We start from the raw sequence: 20,044 nt of genomic DNA on the forward strand, positions 1-20,044 counted from the left end.
TGTTCAGTACATTTAGGCTTGGTTCACACCTGAACGTTTTGTAGCGCATTCAACGCTCGACGAACGCTCTACAAAACGCTCAAACATCTAAATCCCATTGTATTCAATGGGTCTGGTTCACACCTTGCCGTATTTCCGCCCGTCCGAACGCGATACAAAACGGCCTACCACCAAAGAAGTACATGTACTTCTTTGGGGCGTTTTGGTCTCGCGTTTCCATTGGGATACAGCCAAGTAACCCTCAAAAACGGGCGTTTGTCGCGCGGTTTTTTTACCGCAAATCGCGGTAAAAACGCGCATATTCAATATGCCTAGGTGTGAACCCAGCCTAAATGCTAGCGAGGACTGTAAGAGACTGCACACCTACTAGAAGAAATGATGATCAGAGACTATGAACATGTTACTGGTGTGGTTAGAGACAGGAGCAGGGCCACCATTAGAAATCATAGGACTCCATACAGCCTACATGGCTAGCCCCCCCCCCACTCCCCCTCAGCTGTCAATGGCATGCTGGTACTTGTGGTCCCCCCACAGTCTCACACTATTATTATGCATTTATATAGCTTTGACATATACCACAGGGCTGTACAGAGAACACTGAGCCAGTCACATTAGTTTCTATACAGAGGAGCTTACACTTTCGGCTGGTTTGAACGATGCTCGGGAGACAAATGCCGAACGGGTCGGTGTGCGCACGTGCACACTGCCCGTTCAGCATTGCAGTCATCGGAAGCCCGCCCCTCACAGGGGGCGGGCTTGCGATGATCGCAAGTACGATCTGCCTGTCCAAGATGGGCAGATCGTACGTTTTTTAAATTACTTTACAACCATCGCAAGACTAAGGTCTTGCGATGGTTGTAAAGTGTATGGCCACCTTGAGAGACCATTTAAAGGCTCAGGAACCCTTTGCAGGTGTTATGGCTTAATTAGCTGATTAGAATGGGACACTTTGAGCCTAGAATATTGCAACTTTTCACAATATTCTAATTTTTTCACATTTCCAACTCTGAAAGGGTTAAGATTTCTATTGCCCGGAGTTCTGCTATAAGATCTTTTTCAGGTAAGCAAAAGTCCTTTATACAGGTCCCCGAGATATTAAGAGCAATCAGTTAAAACAGTTAACCCTTGCAGTGCGAGGGTAGCCCCAACAGTGGTTCTTATCTTTCCCCACTCTACCAAAAGCTGGTTGGACATACACTTTAAGCCCCTGACTCTTAACACTTAATTAACCCTCTAAAACCTAACCCTTATCTTAACACTAAAACTGTAATCTGTGGACCTAACATTACTTAAAATGACCCCTGAAGCACACAAAATGAACCTCTTTATGCTCAGACTGCCCTGTGCTGGTTGCTGCCGTACTTATGTCTTTACAACAGAAATATTGGAGTCCATACAGATCCACCATAGACCTTGGAGTCACTAACCGAGGATGCAACAACATGTAATAGATTTGCCCAAGCTTAGCAAATACTTTGGCTCTGGCAAGGGATGGAGACATCTGTGTGTTGTCATTTTCAGTTTACACGGACTCTGATGACACAACATTACAAGTGTCGCTCAGTTTATTGCAGGATAGTAAGGGGGTAGATTTATCAAAGGCACATTCACCATACTGGGTAGACTGGCATCCACCAACAAGGTGCACCATATTTTTTATTGAAGTGAATGTGACAGCAAATGGATGTGTATTGTACAGATAAAGACTTTTTGGGTGAATCGGTTGTTTATTGCTTTGAATTAGGGCTGGTAATGATTAAAATGTTCATGTTCGATTAATCGAATTTTAAAAAAATCGATTAATTTTGATTAATTATAACGCACATACCGATCCAACTACATTGGCCTATACACATACAGCACAGCAATGAAGTAATAAAATGAACTAGGATCACACTAATCCAGCACGTTATTAAACTCACGTGCCCCACTCAATATGGCCGCCGCTTGAGTGGGGCAACTCAGAATAATAACGTGCTGAATTACTGTGATCCTAGTTCATTTTATTACTTCATTGCTGCGCTGTATGTGTATAGGCCAATGCCTTGGCTGGCACTCGTGCAGAAAGTTTCTTGGGCAAACTCACCGGCCCAAGTGGCTCCGTCGGCTAACGAAGGGGGGAGAAGTCCGGTGACGTCACGGACATCAACGTCACCGGACTCCTCCCCCTTCCCTTCGTTAGCCGTCACGGACATCGACGTCGGAGAGGTGAGTGTTTTCATTAGCGATCAAAATAATTTTAATCGATCAAAAAGTTTAACGATTAATCGAGAAATTAATCTTTAATTTCCACAGCCCTACTTTGAATATTTAGTGAATGTTCTATCAATTTTCAGTGACTGTGCAGTGAATGCTTAGTAAGCGTGCAGTGAATGTGGGGTATGTGTTCACTGAGTGTGCAATAAATGTGGGGTGAATGTTTTTACAGTATGTAAGTGTCTTTGCAATCTCTATCTTCATCACACCAGGGAGATGTTGGAGGCTAGTTTAGACCACTCAAGGCCCATTCACACTTAAGTGTTCTGTTTCAGTGCATTAATGCGCATGTGTGGTAACGTGCATGTGTTAGGGCAGCCCATTCATTATTACAGATGAATTGTTATTAATTATAATGGATGAACAAAAATGCATGGCCCTTTTCGTAGGCGGGTAGGGGTTTGCTTCACATGATTGCTCTTTTATAAAATTAAAAATAACCCGTTATCATCCAATGTTACCCCACTGTAATATTTATTATGGACACATGTACAGCTGATTACCAATAAGCTCATGTTAATTCCTTGGAGACTTAGTGCAACCTATTAGGCCTCTCCCGCTCCTCCTCCACCTTCAGATTCCTGGAAACTCTGACCATTTAAAGGAACTTAACTTTTTTGTTATCAAAGTTTTGCTTAGATTGGGAAAGGATTACACCCTCTGTCAAATTTGCTGTCTGTGTTCCCACTGGGAAGAGTCACTTCTCTATTCGTCCTGGTAACCACTGTCACCGAAAGGGGGAACTACGGGCAAATTTGTAATGTTAGTGTTGCTCCCAAGACAAGAGGGAAATCTTCCAACGGGGACACTTGTTCTGGGGACTACTAAGAGAAGAGGTCCCTTCACTTTGGGAGATTTGCTCTAACTTCCTGTTGCATCTCTGGAGCAGAAAGTAAAGAAAAATGCTGCAATGGTACAGACAGGAAAAAAAACAAAACTGACAGAGGGTTTTAAAGCAGGACTCCAGGAAAAAAAAGTTACTTCTAAATTTAGGTTGGTGGAAAGTACTTCCGATGCTGCGACAGGAGACTTGAAGCTCTCATATACACAGACCATAATGTCCCCTTATCCATGCACAGAACACATTGTATTCTGAGAACCATTTACAAAATACAAAGCACTGTGTGAATGGGGAAGGGGAGGGGACAAATGCCATTATGGCCTGTGTGTATGAGAGCAGTAGCTCTCCTTTCACAGCATTGGTAGTACTCTGTGGCATGAATACAATTAGGATTTTACAGGGAGAAGCATTGGTACAAATAAGTTCAGGAAAAACAACTTTTCTTTTCCTGGAGTCCTGATTTAAAATCCCTACCAGGTTATTTTATGCTGTTTATGTACCATAAGGGAAATGTTTCCTCATTTCCTGTCCCGGAGATGCAACAGGACATTAGAGCAAATCTTTCAAAATGAAGGGAATAAAGTTTGTAAAAAAAAAGGCTATACATGCACTTTATCAGGACAGGAATATGGCACGGTGTCTGTGGAAAGTCATTCTCCAGGGTTGTCATCTTCACTACTCGCTGACAGGCAGAAGGATGTATCTAATACCGTGATACTAACTTGTCTGCCTCCCTTAGGTACTGGACTATATAGAGAGGTACTTATGGCTCCTGACCCCAGAACACCCTATAGGCACACACTTGTCCGTCTATCTATATCCACACATTTGTCCCCCTACATGTGCACACTTGTCCCTCTATATGCACACATCTGTCCCCCTACATGTGCACACTTGTCCCTCTATATGCACACATCTGTCCCCCTACATGTGCACACTTGTCCCTCTATATGCACACATCTGTCCCCCTACATGTGCACACTTGTCCCTCTATATGCACACATTTGTCCCCCTATATGTACACACTTGTCCCACTATATGCACACATTTGTCCCCCTACAAAAATGTACACACTTGTCCCCCTATATGCACACGGTTGTCCCCTTATATGTACACACTTATCCCCGCTATGCAGACACTCTTCCTAAGCGTGTCACTCCGTAGTAAAGCACGGCTCATCTTACTCCCAGCCCTGCAGCGCACACCCCTGCCACGCCTCTTATTTCCAGCCTGACAGGTTCCCGGTATAAGCCCCTCCCCTTCCCCCACCCTCTGTATTTTCCTCTGGGTGTCGTCACGTCTGGGTGGAACCCTCTTATCTTCCGGGCTGGGGCTGCCGTACCCTCTTTCGCTCCCTCAGGGAATAGTTGTTGTCGGCTCCATCTTGACAGCAGCAGCGGTTCCTCTCCATTTCCTCCGGCTCCTCAGGTCTGCTGTGCGGCTGCCCGTGAGTGTGAGCTCCTGACGAGGTGAGGCCCCGGGCACGGGGGGGAGGGGGACTTTTACGAGTCGCTGAAAGTTTGTGATTTGGGTGAGGAATGCCAGTGCTGCCCTCTACAGAGAGGGGGGACACTGTCCGGGCCTGGGCTTCCTGTACCCAGCAGGGTGTGTGATGTCAGGAGCGGGCACTGATCCTATGGAGAATGGTGCAGGGACGGGTGTGTTCAGTGTGCCCGGATCCTCCCACATCACCACACCCGCCGACTAGGATACTGAGGCTGTATACAGCTATATACTTCTGTATACATGTGTATATACTTCTCTTATCTGTACTGAGGGGTCACTCCCATCATTCCAAAACTCTGTAGTGGTGGAATATATATGCGTATGTATGTATATTAGGGTGTGTGTGTGTGTGTGTGTGTTTGTATATATGTGTGTGTGTGTGTGTGTATATATATATATAATTTTTTTTGGGATCAATGATAACTGTAATTTTCTTCTGATTAGAATATGTGGGTCATGGACTGTTTCATATGTATAGATGGGTGACATTGATGGGGTGGCCTGTCATTTATGGCACTTGTAATGATGAATTTATTCCTTGTCTGTTTATAAATAACAATCATCTCCCTTCATTAAAGAAGAACTCCATCTTCTGCAGACTGTTTCATGCTACACCTTTTTATTTAGGATGAAACATGGTCATATTCCCAAAAACCCCAAACTGCCCCATCACTTACCTGAATTGTGCCCCCCCCCCCACACGCACACCATTTGTTTTTATGAAATGGATCTGTGAATGGAGAGACTACACCTCTCATCTGCCACTGCAGCAGAGAGGCTCTTACTTCTCAATGGAGATGATGATGCCACTATACATGTAGTCCATTCATAACTTCACTCCATAACAAAGGTCTGTGCCTCTGTAGGGACCTGGGGATGGAGGAACAGTCTGCAGGAGCCTATGCACTGCACCTGCCATTTACTGATCATGGTTGCAATGCTTTGCCGATTCCAATGCAAAAACAAACTAATAAATGCACATGATCTTTTTATTAATGTGGGTGCAGTTATTTATTTTTGGGAAAAGCTGGACTATGCCTTTTATGGGCTCGTTCACATGGACGTGTATGACCGTGCCGAGACCTGCTTTCGGGGAGGGACAGGTGTAGTGTGTAATTGCATGCAGCCACCTGTACACCCCTATGGAAGGACATGGTCACACGTGGGTACACGCCGACCCGAAACTGTACTGCCACACGTGTGGGTGCATGGATGTGCAGGATGGGGTACAGCCATGTCCTCCTATAGGGATGTACTGGTGGCTGCACACAATTACACTCTACACCTGTCCCTTCCGTGAGCAAGGCGCTGTACAGATGTGAATGAACTGTCAAATGTAACCTACACAAATGAATGCAGCTCTTTATCCAATAACATATCAATAAAGGGTAATTCCACTTTCCCAGATGAATTTGGGAAAATGAGTACTGTCCATACTCGTACATGGCAGCGCAGCCCTGTGCTCTGTATTTAGAATTTTGCTCACAAATGGCAGACTCATTAGTCAGCGTCAGCTGACCGGGCTGACCACTGAGAAGAGCTTCTGACCGGGCTGACCACTGAGAAGAGCTTCTGACCGTGCTGACCACTGAGAAGAGCTTCTGACCGTGCTGACCACTGAGAAGAGCTTCTGACCGTGCTGACCACTGAGAAGAGCTTCTGACCGTGCTGACCAATGAGAAGAGCTTCTGACCGTGCTGACCAATGAGAAGCACTTCTCATTGGTCAGGCGCTCGCCTTTTGCGAGGGGAGTAATTCTATTTTCCCAAATTCACTTGGCGAAAGTGGAATTACCCATTAAGTTTATTTTTCTGAATGCAAAAGGATAGCCCCCTGAATTTGCCCCAGGGTCAGCCTCTTGCAATTTCCTGTATAACAGGATTCAGACAGGGGGAGGAAAAAGCAACACAAGGAGCCAGCCTGTTGTGCTGCAGTGTAAGACGCATGCTGATAGGAGGAGACAGCAGAATAGCAGAGAGATTTAAGCTCATTGTTGTGTTTTTTTCGCTTCCACTTTTCAGTCACAGGGTGGGGGTAGGGACAAGACCTGTGAGTGTTATTGAACTACAGCAGATAAAAATCAGATCTTGTGCCCTGCTGGGGTGGAGCTGTGTGTGCCAGCGCTGTGGAAATCTCCGCACTGGCATGAAAACTACTCTTTTATATGCATTTCATCTGCACTTTTCTGTTTTGCCTGGAGTTCAGCTTGAGGCTGCGTTCACACCTGACCGTTTTGTAGCGTGTCCTATGCTCGACGAACGCTCTACAAAACGGTCAAAAAAATAAATAGCATTGTAGTCAATGCCCTCGTTCCCACCTATGCGTATTTCCGCCCGTCCCTAACGCCCTACAAAACGGCCCACGCCTGAAAAGGTCCCGGGACTACTTTGGGCCGTTTTGTAGGGCGTTTTCCATTTGGATACTGCCAAGTAGCCTTTGGAATCGCGCGACGGTCGCGCGACTTTTTTTACCGCGAATCGCGGTAAAAAAACTGTGACGGTCGCGTGACAGACGCGCATATTACAATACGCCTAGGTGTGAATGGGGCCTTAAAGGCTTTTAAAAGCAGATCTCTCAAGGTCATGTTACAGCTCACTTAATAAACACAATTCCAGGCCTTTCTTTTATGTCATTTTTAAAGGGTTAGTTCACATCTTCACCTAAAAATGAACTAACTATGAACACCCATTTCGCCCACCGACCACTGTCCCTGTGTCGCTTATCTCTAATGTTGGCTGCCGCCCTTGCAAATTGCCCTTCAGGATGTATAGGCATGCAATGGTTGCAATGGGACACATGTGAGTGTGCTGTGAGTGTGCTGACCAATGAGAATCTCTTCTGAGCTCTTCTTACTTTTAGGGCTTGTTCCCACCGAAAGCAGAAGCTGCTGGAACGCACCACGATCGTTAAGAAACTTTTCCCCGCGTTTTGGGGCGTGGCGGTGCATTGAATTCAATGGCACCCCTTCCACGCCCGCCCCGCCCGCAGTGCGATCGAACGCGTGGCAAAACTTTGCCAGAGTTGCGTTCCTCTGCAAACGCAAAAAATAGGGCTTGCTCTATTTTTTGCGTTTGCAGTGGAACGCAAGATTGGTAAAGTTTTGTCACGTGTTCGATCGCACTGCGGGTGGGGGGGGCTTGGAAGCGGTGCCATTGAATTCTATACACCACCACGCTCCCTCCAAGCCCCAGAACGCAGGGAGAAGTTTCTTAGCGATCGCGGCGCGTTCCAGCAGCTACCGCTCTGGAACGCACCCGCGTTCGGTGTGAACAAGGCCTCAGGATGGTGGCAAATACAGAAAAAAGACTTGTTGAACCTGTCAGAAATCTTGTGCACTGAGCTGAAACCCTGAACAATGATATCCGCTTTCCTCTATAATATGCACATGAGGAGAGGGGGAGGGGTTTGTAATCTAAATCAGGAGAGAACTGTAGGGTGACATTGCTTCTCCATAGCTGCAGTGCAGCAGGTGAGTGTTGTCACCTCGGGACAGGAAGTGTGTTACTAGCAGGATCACCAGATGAAAACAAAGGAAGGAAAAAAGAAATTGCATGCAGCCAGCACATCTTAACGACTGGAAAGCTGCAATGTATAAATGTTGTTTTTGGGTTGAGATAACCTTTACAGCAGAACTCCAGGCAAGAATGTTCTTAACCCTTACAGTGGGGCTACCTCTGCGCTGCAAGGGTTAAATTTCCCCCCCCTCCAAAAAGTCACCTTAACTGCGGAGCCGGCTGGCTGCTACTCCCTGAAGAATGTCTCCTCCACTGCAGCAATGGTATGTCCCTCAGCATTCTTACGTCCAATACACCGTGTAAAGAACATGACCCAAGGATCCTTAGACTGCTGCAGCGCAAGGATCGGTCTAAGAACAAGCCGGCTCCAAGGATCTGGTGAGTAACTTTTTTGTTTTTTTAGCACTAGGACAAAAAGGAGCACTTAAACCATGAACTCCGTGGGTAGCACCACTGCAAGGGTTAAGAACATTTTGCCCAGAGTTCTGCTTTAAAGTTGAAATAAGAAAGAAAAAAGCCCAAAAAATCCTAAATGGTTTGAGTCACCAGCTTGAATCACCTACATGTGACTTGTTCTGAGCAGTCACACCCTGCCAATGCATAGTAACCTCTAATCCCATTGTGTGAACATAGCCCGGGGCTTAGGCTACACACACACAACTCTTCCTGAAATAGCCTCCTGCACAGGCTGCTCACACTCTGCTATGGCAGACACAGGCATTTCATATTGTAAAACCCAATTCCAGCTCTAGAAACCCTCCGTAATGTTTATTGTACATACGATTCCCTCATTGGTCTTTTATTTGCTTGTTGTGCAATGTTTCACCCTTGTAAATGCAAATCATTTGCTGAGTCTAGCGTTTAATTTGTTTGCCACTTGGACAGGCAATCGATGGCAGAAATGCCGTTCACACAAAAGCTTTCAAGATCAAATATTTCCCGTAAATGTGTTTTCTCTACTGTCGTGTGAAAAAGTAAGTACACCCTATGGAAAATATCCATTTAAAGGAGAACTACCGTGTTTCCCCGAAAGTAAGACCTAGCGCTATCTTCAGAGATTTCTGTAAAATAAGACCTACCCCGGCTTTTACGGTACATAGAAAGCTGCCGCTGAAAACGACATTTCCCAGCAGGCCAGTGAGGTCAGGGGAGGTGAGGGAACTTCTGACTGGTCTGTGCGATGAGGTGGCTCCCTGGACGGCATCAGAGAAGAGAGCTCCAGGACAGCTGCAGCCTTCAGGTACTGTGTGCTACAGTACATTGCATATCTCTGCTCTGTGTGCCTCAGCCTCCACAGCATATTTTATCTTATTTAAATTATAGTAGAAAAAAAAGTATGGGGGGTGGGGAGGTGCTCAATGGGAAAATATGGAGTCCATACTGTCCCCATTGAGCATCCCCCCCACATAATTTTGACTATAATTTAAATAATAGAGCTAAAACTAATCGATTAGACACTAATGTGGAGGCAGGGTGTCACACATATTACTATCAGTATATCTCTCCCCTTCTTCTCCATCACTTCTACAGTACAGAAGTGATGGAGAAGAAGGGGAGTGATATACTGACTGATTGTAACAGCACAGTACCATCCCTCCTGTCTGTAATCCTCCAGCGCTGACTGGCAGAACAAACGGGGGAGGGGGCGGGTACAGCTGGCTCTGACTCTATATAGGCAGAGCCAGCTGTCAATCACGCAGCTGGGTGGATCTCGACAGTAATGTCGGGATCCGTCCTGGTTGCGGCGTCTCAGTATACCGTGAGCTGTAGCTCGCGATAAACTGAGCTTTGGGTGACGGGAGAACGCTGGTTTATGTCCTCCCGTGACCCTTAGTAGAACTATGGGGAAAAAACACTTACCCCATAGTTCTCCTTTAACGATTAAAATATTAACTTTCAACCTATATAAAGATTTGGGGCCCGTTCACACATACTGCGGTGACCTGGGTTGTACTTCGACGGATCAATGTGGGTCACTGCGAGGGCACATAGGAAACAATTGTCAAAGTTTACCTGCACTCCATAGAGCGTATTGTGACCTTTGTAGAGGCGGTGGTGCTTGTAATGATATCACCAATGATGCTGTGCAGACAGAAGGAAGATTAGGTGATCACCAGCACACTCAGGACAACTTTTCTTCGTGCTTTATTACGTTGTCGCATAATGTCTCAAGCAACGTTTCAAGGTCACGCTGGGCCCCTTCATCAGGTTGTCAGCCTGATGAAGGGGCACTGCGTGACCCCGAAATATTGTTTGAGACATATAGAGAGGAATTTATCAAAACTGGAGTGGTTGCCCATGGCAACCACTCGACTTCTCTTCATTTTGTTCATTTAAGATTTGAAAATGAAAGAGAAGCTGATTGGTTGCCATGCACAGCTACTCAGATTTTCTGCTCCAGTTTTGATTCCCCTTCTATGTATGTCCCATGCACACCACAATGAGGGGCGGTGCGTTGTAATAAAATGCAAACATGTTGCTGTACGGCAGTAGTAAAATAGATATAAAATTAAAGGGCCAGTAACACCCAAGCTTCTTATCTGTATTCCTGGTGTGGTAGTAAAAGGATATTGGAATTAACGATGGAAGCCTTGTGTTTTTCTCACACGATGTCTCCTTTTAAGTTAAAAAAGAACTATGGGGTAAGTGTTTTACCCCATAGTTCTCTTTAGTGTCACGGGAGGCTCTGAGGTTCAGGTGCCGGGCCGCAACCAACTAAACGATAATAAGAAAAGTTGGCAACTATTCTCACTGGGGATGCACTGATACTGAGACTACAATCGGTGCCGATACCGAGCATTTGGGCGAGTACTCTTACTGGTCCAAATGCTCTGATACCGGAACTTCCAGTCAGAGGGAAATCTCCCTCTGACCGCAAGTGCCGTGGGAACATTTAGCTGGCTTCCTTTCCAATCGGGAAGCCGGGGGTGGGTTATGACCTGCCTCCCGGCTTCCTGATTGGTCATGTTGCGTAGCACCAAGTGAAGCAGGCTTCCTAGCCAATCAGGAAGCCGGGCGGCACGTCATGACTCGCCGCCTGGCTTCCTGATTGGTCAGAAAGCCAGACAGCCTCAGCAAATGAAGCCGGTGTTATAGAACACCGGCTTCACAGGCAATCGGGAAGCTGGGCAATGGATACCTGAAAATAAGTGCACATGGCACCAGTATTCGGTACTGGCGAGTACCGAAAAAAAATAATCGGTACTCGATACTGAGAAACTGGTATCGGTGCATCCCTTATTCTCATTATCGATTTAGTTGGTCTGGGACCTTTTTCGATCTCTCCTCCATGCTGGGAGCCGGTTTTTATTGGCTCTGTCTCCCCAGCAGTGGGGATCGGAGGGGACGCAGATACTGTGTTCCTAGTTATGAATGAACAGGAACTGCTCTACATCACTCCCTGTTCATTCCTGATTGTGGACTTAGTATCTGTTTACTATATGCCAATTTATGAATGAACAGGAAGCCTCTGTATGGAGTGCTTCCTTTTTCTGTTCATTTAGGTTTTTTTTTTTTTTTCTTTTTTCAAAAGGTAAATATCAGAGGATTTAGACCCCTTATTTTCTCCAAAGTAAAGAAAAAAAAATATTTTTCGGTAAAATAGTAGAAGTTAAAGAAATCCCCCATTATTTAAAAAAAAAAACTAAAAAAGGTGGGAGTCATTTTCGGTTTCAGCCTGACAAAATCTGCTGCAGGAGGTGCTTGCGGTGCTATTCATTTCAGTGGCACCCCAAACGTGCCTCCCGGCCGCAGTGTAATCCACAAGCGCACATTACCACAATGACGTGTGTTCCAGTGTGGTGCGATTACAAAATAAGTGCATTCAGTTATATTCTTCAGTAAACTTCGTTTGTATCTTTTATTTTACATTAAGGATGGTATTTATTTTTTTAATCTGAAAAAAATACAATCAGCCAACTAATTGATTTTATGAAAAATCAGTATTTGCAGCCCTTTGTATCAGTGCAATTTCCATTAGGGCGGGTCAGTTCCCCAACTGGAATAGCTGCTTTCCCAAACATCAGTCCTCAGCGAGGTATTCCCCCCCCCAAAGGTGAACAGTATACAACAGCGCTAACACTATCTCTAACATCACCAGAAAAATATCCAAGAAATCAATATGATCCTTAGCCGATTTGAGATAATTTTTCCAGTGACTGGACGCCCATTTGTTTACACACAGCTGCCCATAGACTAATATTGGGCATCTGATAGTGGTTCGCCTGAGGAGGACCCAACTGGACCGCCTATGTGAAAGAGGCCTGAAGCGTCATTGTGGGTGAGAACTGTAGCAGGGAAATCTCTAAGCTGGAGTATAAGACATAAGAATCCAGTGGGTGAAAGAACCCAGCAGGCTGCACCTTTTGGGACCCCCATCATCTCTGGAAGGGTACTCTGCAGCCAGCCGTTCCTACCTGATAGAACAGCGGTGCACTTCTCTTTTTCATCAGAACAGATACTACACATGATCTTAGCCTGTGAGGCCACCCACCTCAGCGATGGGCCAACAAGTGAGGCTTAGGAGATGGCGAAGAAAAGCACTCCCTAATCCCCCATAATGCTGTGGATGTTGTATAGATCTGGGCTTTAGAGCCCATACCTGCATTCCAGCTTTAGACATCACCATACCCAAGTCTCTGAAAGGTTAATGATCTTCTAGGAACTGAACTGTACATTTTACAAGAACTTCCTCTAATTCTCATGGGCTGATTTAAGTGTGTTCAGATGACTGTATGGAATAGATTTTCATGTCAGGGGCTTGGAGCTACTGCTGGTAACATTGAAAAGAAGAGATGCTGACATTTGCTTATGCAAATACTTCAGGTCATGGAGTGTATGACAGGTATAGGTTCTGTTCCACAAATGTAAAAATGGAGCCCCACCTACATCGCAGACATGAGCTGACTCACTGCATACACCTGTCTTGTGCCAGCTCTCAAGAGAAATGTTTCACTCTAGTAATTTGTGTAAAAGGTCACGGATCTTGCAGTTTAACATGGTTTTACGTGAGGCTTAACTTCAACTTACTTTTTTTTTTAAGGCTTTCAAGTATTACAGCCCTTTTCACTGTTTTTTTTTTACAGTATGATGGGTTCTTACTGAAGAGAAGTCCTTTTTAAAGAGTAACGTTACTCTTATCTTTAAAATGACGACAAAGGCAACTTTAGAAATGTTTAGTAATGACAAATCTACAAACACTTATTTCAAGATAGTTGCCGGCTTCTTATTCATTGCTTACCTTATTTTTAGGGATGCACCGACACTGGTACTGAGCATTTGGGTGAGAACTTGCAATAGCCCAAATGCTTTGATACTTACCCCGATACCGGAACTGCCAGGAAGAAATGTCTTTCCTGGAGATCTTGTGACATTTTGCAGTTTACAGATGAGATTTACCAGCAATGCTGTGATGTAACCTTCCCAGGATGCATCTCTTAGGTATGGGCTATATCACTAATGCCTAAGGCCTTGTTCACACCAAATGCAGAGCAGATCCGGTCAGGTTTCTGCAGACGCCCGCTAGTCTTTTAGATGCGTTTTTGACACGTTTTTGGCTAAAACATATCTAAAAATGTTTTTTTTTTTAAATTTAGTTTAACATGGGCTTTCAGTGCGTTCCAGGCATTTGCATGCATTTTTGATGCGTTTGCAGATCCAGAGCAGATAAAATAGGGCTGCAGTTTTTTTACCTGCTCTGGATCTGCACGTGGCGATGTGAACTGGAGCTAAAAATACCATAGGAATACATTGGACGCAGTTTTGATCCGGTCTGCACCTGCTCTGCTCTGCACCTGCTCCGTGCTTGGTGTGAACTAGCCCTAAGAAGACCAGAAAATGGAAGAGAAAACATTGTAAGTAAAAGGAAAACGTGTTTAATGAATGTAATATGATTTCATATCGGCATACAGAGCTGAATGCTGATGTGATTTTTTTTTTTTTTTGTGAAAGGGGGTAATGTTTTTTTCTAAAGAACATGGCGCTTACCGCCATTAATAGAAGGTGCTATTTGTAGACAGAAGTGCTGCTCTGCATTTGGCTGAAGGAGAAGTTTGTCAACTTGGAGCAGCTTCAGATGCTCTTGTATTGTAGAACTATATGAACTGATGTGCACATGGTTAAATGAGGGGTATTTGGAGAGTAAAATCCACTCTTCCCAATACTTAGAGCCGGCGTATTATTGCTCAACTCGCGTTCTTCTCCCTGCAGAGAGTAGTGACTGTCAGTCACAGCTCCCGTCAGGGTTTCCCCCCTCCCCTCTCTATTGCTGCGGCGCTCATTGGAGGGACAGATGGGGAGTGGGTGGGCACGGCTGGATGTGACTCTAGAGAGGCAGAGCCAGCTGTCAATCAGGCAGTGGGATGGATCCCATCAGTATTGTCTGGATCTTTCCTGGCTGCTGTGCTATATAACATGCTATATCCTGACTTTGGGTCACAGGAGGACATAACTAAATCTAATCCTGTGACGCAAAAGAGAAGTAAAACCAAAAGAAAAAAGTTTGGCTTTAGTTCAGTTCTAAACATTTTAAATCATGTTCCCTTTTATATCCTTAGTTCTTTTATATTAGGTGAAAGTATTTGCTGATCAGTATTGATGTAACCATCCAATCAGTTTATTTTTTATTTTTTCCTGTGTTTTGATAAGGGAACTAAAATGCAAAGGTCTTTGTCTCTGGATTCTGCTTCTAAAGGTATAAATGACAGATTTCAGACAAAAAGACAGAACTGAAGCACATGAGGAAATGAGGACTCTTGCTATATAAACTATGACAAGGCTAGGACACTCAAACTCTTCCATATTCCTAACTCATAGTCCACAGCTCTGCTAAGTGGTGAAACTTTAGACACAATGGGTAAGGGAGATGGCAATGATTGCAGATGATTACAGTTGGTGCAGATATACTGTATATCGATATCTAAAGTAAATTTATAGCCCAACCTATCCTGGTTTTGCCTTAAAGCTGAACTCGGATGATGTAAAAAAAATACTCTTGAAGTGGGTACCCTTAGCAATGCAACTAGGGGTAGAGAAATAAGGTGTAATACCTTGCGTCGGTCAGTTGCTCCTTTATGTTGAAAGCTGCAGTAGTTCTGTTCCCCACTCTGAGATTAACAAAAAAAGGTAGGAATGCACTAAAATTTCAGCCGCCGAAATTTCAGCAGCACTGTGTGCAGCATGTCAAAGACGGCCACGCTCTCCTCCCGCACTGCTCGGCATCTGGTGACAGATGGGGGAGGAGATCGCGGTGAGCGGCGATGCCGCAGAAGGCCGAGTTCTCCTCCTGTCCCACTCAGCCTTCTGTGACAGATCAGGAGAGCGGCAGTGTGGGGGCAGAGATGGCTGTGAGCTGTCAACAGAGGCCAAGCCAGCGGTACGGGGAAGGAGTTGGCTGTCAAAGGAGACTTCCTCCCACACCGCCGGCTCAACCTCCTGTGACAGCAGTCAGTGATCAGCTGATTGCTTGTAAATAATTGAGGACATAGTATGTTTACTATGTCCCCAATTATGAATTTACAGGAAGTGCTCTACATCACTTCCTGTTCCTTCATGATTGTGGACATGGTAAACATACTATCTCCACAAGTTATGAATGGACAGGAACACTCGGTGTAGAGGACTCATGTTCATTCATAACAGGGGCTGCAGAAAAAGAGATTGAGGACTCTTTTCTATTTTAAAAGGGAAATATCAGGTGTCTGTTTTAGACCCCCAATATTTCCCCAAATTCACTGACCGTAAAGATAAAAAAAAAAAAAATATTTACATTTAAAAAAAAAAAATGAAGTGGTAATGGTGAGGAGTTTTAGGGAACAATATACTACTTGGGTCAGTGGTAACAATGTGTCAGCAGGTGGCAAAGTCTTTCAGTAACTAGGAAGCAGGGCCCCGGAGGTTGGCAGAGAATGGCAACTATTAGATGGCAAGTGCAAAGATGTATTACATGTACAAATGAACAAAGCGAGAGGGCGGGGTGAGAAAACGGGAGGTAGATGAGTGTGAGGAGGAGACTTGCTTAATCACCAGGTCTGGTGCCAAGTCTAGGTGTGTGTTTTAAATGTAGGCTTGCATAGCAAAATGCTGTTGGGTATACTAAGGGGCAGATTTATAAAGTAGTAGTAGACGTCACCAGAACAATCACTGTCATTTAAAACACATCCATGAAGATTACTTGCAGTGAATGTCATACTAACTGGTAAAACTCCTCTTCTCCTTTCCATATTTTAGGTTGCATAGCTAACTACATGCCATTCAGTAAGGGTTTACATGTACTTTACTAGACCTGCAGGTTCCTATAAGCTCTACACTGAGTGGCCAGATTATCATGACCACCTGATGTTTGTAGGCTAATTGGCTATAATTTCGCGCTGAAGTTGCTAAAGGGCCAGACCATTATAAATAGGGAATTTAAATTTCGGTAATTTTTCCTTTTTTAATATAGTAAACAAATAAAAACCCCAGTGGTGAATAAAGCTATATCTGTCCCCAAAAAAGGGTATAAAATTCATTTCAGTACAGCGCTGCATGACGGAATAAATGTCAGTGAAAGTACCGCAGCGCTGAATACTGAAAAATGGCCTGGATGGGAAGGGGGTTTAACACCGCGGATGTCAACTGGTTAAAGACTGGACTGTGAGCCGAAAATCTGGGTCTGAACGTGCGAATTGTGGCCGTCAGCGACTAGTCAATGTTAGGGCAGAATGGAGAGTGGCAAGACTGGTACAAGACAACAGAAGGGCAACATTGCAGTGTCAGATTCCTCGCATCACCTTTCAACATCTCGTGGAGTCACGAGGCGCCCCAACGAAGTACTGATGGGGTGGTCATAATAATCTGGCCACTCAGTGTATACCAATGTATCCCTAGGAAGTGTGTAAGCAGCACTTCCTATGCTTTCTCGGTCAGATAAAGCACATGGTCAATATGGTTGCTGTAACCTCACACGTTTATACTGAGGGGGCTGGCTTATCCAAGAGTTCTTATTCAATAAATCTGCTCTCCTAGCCCTATCCGCTCCAATAAGCCGCAAGTGCGATAATGCATTAAAAGAGAACTATGGGGTAAGTATTTTTCCCCATAGTTCTCTTAAGGGTCACGGGAGGACATCTACTAGCGTCCTCCCGTGATCCAAAGCCCAGTATATTGTAAGCTACAGCTTGCGGTATACTGAGAGCGCCGCAGCTGGGACGGATCCCGACAATGCTGTCGAGATCCACCCAGCTGCGTTAGTGACAGCTGGCTCTGCCTATCTAGAGGCAGAGCCAGCTGTGGCCTCCCCATCCGTTCCTCAAGTCCGAGCTGGAGGATCGTGGAGGGGGGGATCCCTGTGGGGAGGGATGACTGACAGTCACCGCTCTCTGCAGGGAGATGATCGAGAAGTGACCGATTGACGATATGTGTACCCTCACTTCCTGATCTATTGAGCCGACGCGTGACAGTTTCATTGTCACGCGTCGGCTCGTACTATGAGAATAAGTGATTTTCACTCGCCTCATAGTTATCCTTTTTAAATCACCATACAGTACCAATATCTTAAAACATTGCGCTTTTTGTAAAATATTCCAAAAATATATAAAAGCTGTGTATCAAAAATAAACGCATACAATAAAGTGTATAACAGCCACCGTGTCCAATCTATTCCCAAAACACATCCAAAATGTCCACTTAATTCACAAATCTTCAACCATCAAGTGCATCCCAATAGTGCAAACAGTCCAAAAAGTGCTTCACATAACCTCAAAACACACTGAGGGGGATTTATCAAAATCTGGAGCAGCTGTGCATGGCAACCAATCAGCTTCTCTTTCATTTTCAAATCTTAACTGAACAAACTAAAGAGAGAAGCTGATTGGTTGCCATGGGAAACTGCTCCAGATTTTTATAAATTCCCCCCACTGTGCTTGCTGTGCAAGGAATCTTGATCAAGCTGCAGTCTCCGAGCTCTTCTGTGCACTCTTTCCACTCACCATAGTAGATGGACCATAGTTTATATAAGGGTCAAATAGCACTTCTGAGACGCCCTCATTTATAAGGCACAACTAGTTCTTCTCCTCTCCTCCAAAGGTATTCAGTATTCGGGAATCTACAGAACTTTGCATATTCTAAAATCCCCATACAAATTTTTATGAAAAACGGTCCTAAGAACTTACAACATAACAAGTCTCTCCTGCCAGAGACACAGCAGTAGCCCCGTTTCCCTTCTCCCACCAGTCCCTTTGTTCCCCCTCCGGATAAGGCCGCTCAGGAAAGTGAATGTTCATAGAGGCTGGTGCCGGCGCGGTGTCTGGTGTAATGACATCGTGTACCCCCCCACTCAACATGTTTCGTCATCAAGACTTGCTCAAGAAAGCTGTTGAGAAAGTCTCTGGTCAGAGTCGTGTGTTTCTTATGGGTCGGGGGCCGTGTGTTCTGCAGTATGCTTTATGGGTCAGAGCCGTGTGTTCTGCAGTATGCTTTATGGGTCGGAGCAGTGTGTTCTGCAGTATGCTTTATGGGTCGGAGCCGTGTGTTCTGCAGTATGCTTTACGGTTAGGAGCCGTGTGTTCTGCAGTAAGCTTTACAGGTCGGAGCCGTGTGTTCTGCAGTATGCTTTATGGGTCGGAGCCGTGTGTTCTGCAGTATGCTTTACGGGTCGGAGCCGTGTGTTCTGCAGTATGCTTTACGGGTCGGAGCCGTGTGTTCTGCAGTATGCTTTACGGTTAGGAGCCGTGTGTTCTACGTTAAGTATGCTCGTATTAGAGTGCTTGTAGAAATGAGACCTTGTGTTCTTAACCTGGAGAGAGGTATTTATTATTCCTCCATTAATGTAATGAAACGGAGCTGTCTGAAGAGCGAGACAGAAAAATGTTGCATTGTTTGGCAAAAGGACAAGTCTCCACAGGAGTATGAATGGCAGACTGTGTGGGATGGACATCTTACAGATTCTACCATGTTTTGCAGCACTTCACACGACGTCCGTTTTCGGTGCTGACCTGATCCGTACGCTCCTGCACTAAAAATGCATCCCAATGTATCCCTATGTGTTTTATGGGCTACAGTTCTCACGTGCGCAGTCCGTTCAGGTTACGACAGAAAAAATACTGCATGTCACATTTTGTCCGGTCAGGAAACGGTCCGTAAATGCAAAATGCGTTAGACACACTGCACTGCTAACATACTGACAGCCCCACTCCAGCAAAAAAAAAAAAATTTTAAAAACTGGAATGCATCAAAACGCGGCAAAAACACATAGTAGCGCGTCTGCAGATCCGCACCTGATCAGGACTTAAAAAAATCATGTGAACAGACCCTAAAGGAAAAACTCTTCACGTATAGAATTGCTTCACAAGCATGTTGTCATTTAATGTTACAATGACATGGGTCATGATTGTTTGCAGCCGGCTGTGATCCATTTTTTTTCTTTTTTAAACTACTCAAAAACTAAAATGGTTTCCTTACATTTCTGACATGGCATCACCGGGGGAGCAACAAACACCCTCAGGAATCGCGTTCCCTACTCATTGAATTGGCTTGCTGCTATTGCCAGACATCTCTAAATATTTTTTTAGGTAAAAGGGATTTTCTCTACTGCCTTTTTGTTTGCTGCATTGGGTTTCTTTGGTGATAAACAAAGCATTTTTCGTTTTCATTGCAGTTTTGACGCGTTTCTGCGCGTTCCGGACCAGAAAAAATGTGACATGCAGTATTTTTTTTCTGTCCCGGAACGGAAAGCACTGCGCTGGTGTGAACTGGAGCCCAGAAAACACATAGGGATACATTGTGATGCGTTTTTAGTGCAGGAGCTAACCGTTCTGGTCTGGACAGAATCCAGACATCGTGTGAACAAGCCCTTAAGGCCCCATTCACACCGAATTTATTGCCGCTGCCATCCATTTTTTTTAGCAGATGGTAATGCAAGGGCAAGAAAAAAATGAATTGGTGTAAATGG

At 44.9% G+C, this 20,044-nt stretch overlaps 1 protein-coding gene across 2 annotated transcripts in view; it reads left to right on the forward strand.

Annotated features, from left to right (window-relative positions):
* Positions 1–4,384: 4,384 nt before the first annotated feature.
* Positions 4,385–20,044, forward strand: part of ANXA7 (annexin A7) — a 37,516-nt gene continuing 21,856 nt past the window's right edge. Inside the window, exon 1 of one of the 2 annotated variants that reach the window (XM_018564473.1) lies at positions 4,385–4,566. The gene's annotated coding sequence lies outside the window, so the exon portion shown is untranslated. The remainder of the gene's footprint in view (positions 4,567–20,044) is intronic. The other variant, XM_018564472.1, reaches the window with a different exon arrangement.

The sequence above is a fragment of the Nanorana parkeri genome, unplaced genomic scaffold (assembly GCF_000935625.1).
Source record: "Nanorana parkeri isolate BGI_ZX_2015 unplaced genomic scaffold, ASM93562v1 scaffold753, whole genome shotgun sequence".
Lineage (NCBI taxonomy): Eukaryota > Metazoa > Chordata > Amphibia > Anura > Dicroglossidae > Nanorana > Nanorana parkeri.